This window comes from Heterodontus francisci, unplaced genomic scaffold (genome assembly GCF_036365525.1).
Source record: "Heterodontus francisci isolate sHetFra1 unplaced genomic scaffold, sHetFra1.hap1 HAP1_SCAFFOLD_61, whole genome shotgun sequence".
In the NCBI taxonomy this organism is placed as follows: Eukaryota; Metazoa; Chordata; class Chondrichthyes; order Heterodontiformes; family Heterodontidae; genus Heterodontus; species Heterodontus francisci.
In genome coordinates this window covers 4,385,062-4,386,772 of record NW_027141441.1, presented here as the reverse complement: position 1 = coordinate 4,386,772, position 1,711 = coordinate 4,385,062, and the positions used below count along the sequence as shown (strand labels likewise).

Here is a 1,711-nt window from a genome sequence, read left to right as displayed (position 1 = left end):
CAGTGATATTCATCTGTACCAGCTGCGGAAGGTATCGTCACTCACGAGTCATCCTCTGCAGCCACAACAAACGATGTTTAATACAGAAGTGACGTACACCCCGGGTGTAGCCCATCGTCTTCCGAGACGGACGGTTGCCTATTACAATTACAACTACAGCTACAACTACAAGAGCGAGTCAGAGGCTGGGAACACTGCCGTGACGAACTCAGCTCTTGACTCGCCAAAGCCTGCCCACCATCTACAAGGCCTTCCTCTGATTTCAATTACACGCACATTCGTGATCTGGCTCTGTAGCTTAGTTGGTTAAAGCACTTGCCTAGTAAATAAAAGATCCTGGGTTCAACTCCCGGCAGAGCCTTATTTCACAGTAGCAACATACTTGAAAAGTTTCTTCATCAACATTGACATCTGTGTCTTGTGAACCTTAATTCAAAATACATGATGAATTTCAATCACACAAAAAAACAGCCTTTGTGAAGGATCTGAGTTTGGAATGGCTGTTCCTCCTTGGACAGAACCTCAGTGCTGATACATCAAAGGTAACTTCTTTGACGTAAATTTGTTCACAGTTACATTCAACCTGGAAAACAGCTTGATATTAATCTCACTGAAGGAAAGTGTTTCAGAGTGTTTGTGTCATTATGTGTTGCTTTTAACCGAGACTGGGACATGACGCAAGTGGGATGGTTTATCTGAGGTTTGGAATATTTGTCAGTCAGGAACAAGAAAAATCAAAGGAACCAAATAAGAAAACCTATGTCTCATGTGGTGACCGAGAAACGGTGAGAAGATATTAAACTTTGTTGTATTTAATACAACAGTGTGAACTTTGATCTTTGCGGCAGTATAAACAGTATTTGAAGGGTCTCAGTAAAAATGTTCAGTGTTGATGAGAGTGGGGTCTGGGTGAGCAACTGCTTAATGTGGCAGGGTCAGGACTGGATGCAGGAAGTTCTCTGACAGTCTCTCTCTGATGGGTTGAGTTGATTTTCAACTGACAGCTGTTGCTGTTTTGATAATTCAAGTTCCCTCCACCGATTTTTTTGGACAGACAGTGCAGTATGAGGATGTAAAGGGTTAATGCTGAAGAGAAGTGGGATTAACCCCTCCCACAATCAGAGTGATGATGTAACAGTGACATGAGATGAGGTTTGGGAGAAGAGAGAGCAGCACCAAGGATGCTAGTTTCGGAGGCTTGTTGGGTGTGTATATAGTATTGTGTAAATTAGAAAAGAGTTCTTAGTTCTTTCAGCAGGAAATGTGTCCAGAAAATATCGCGAAACTCACAATTTTATTATTCAGGAGTTGGAAGACAGGGATATTAACTCCAAGTGACAGTAGGGGTTTCATTTAACAAAAGAAAAGTAGAGAATAATATTGCTCATTGATTGAAATCCCCCAGTGAGGAGACAGTTAAACAGGTGATCTGTTGGGGCATCCTTCGATCCAAGGTTTCGGCAGCATTTAATCTCCCTTTTTGGTGAAATTCTCTGTTTTTTGCATCGTTTTTTAATCCAGCTTTGATGGACCAGTGAAAAAACTGAAAAAAGTGAACAGATCCATCCTTTCTTTTCTTCCTTCTTCCCATCAGCTTCTCTTTTCTGTCCCAATTTAATCTGTTGTTTCTGGTGTTTTATTCATTCCAATCAAAATTCAACATTCCAATCAAATCTATTTCTTATTCCACAGTGTCTCTCCATGTGTTTTA

The 1,711-nt window shown here is 41.0% G+C and overlaps 1 non-coding gene across 1 annotated transcript; it reads left to right on the top strand.

Annotated features, from left to right (window-relative positions):
- The first annotated feature begins 287 nt into the window (after positions 1-287).
- On the top strand, positions 288-361 carry trnat-agu (transfer RNA threonine (anticodon AGU)). Its single transcript has one exon. It is a non-coding gene; the product is annotated as a tRNA-Thr (tRNA).
- The last annotated feature ends 1,350 nt before the right edge of the window (positions 362-1,711 follow it).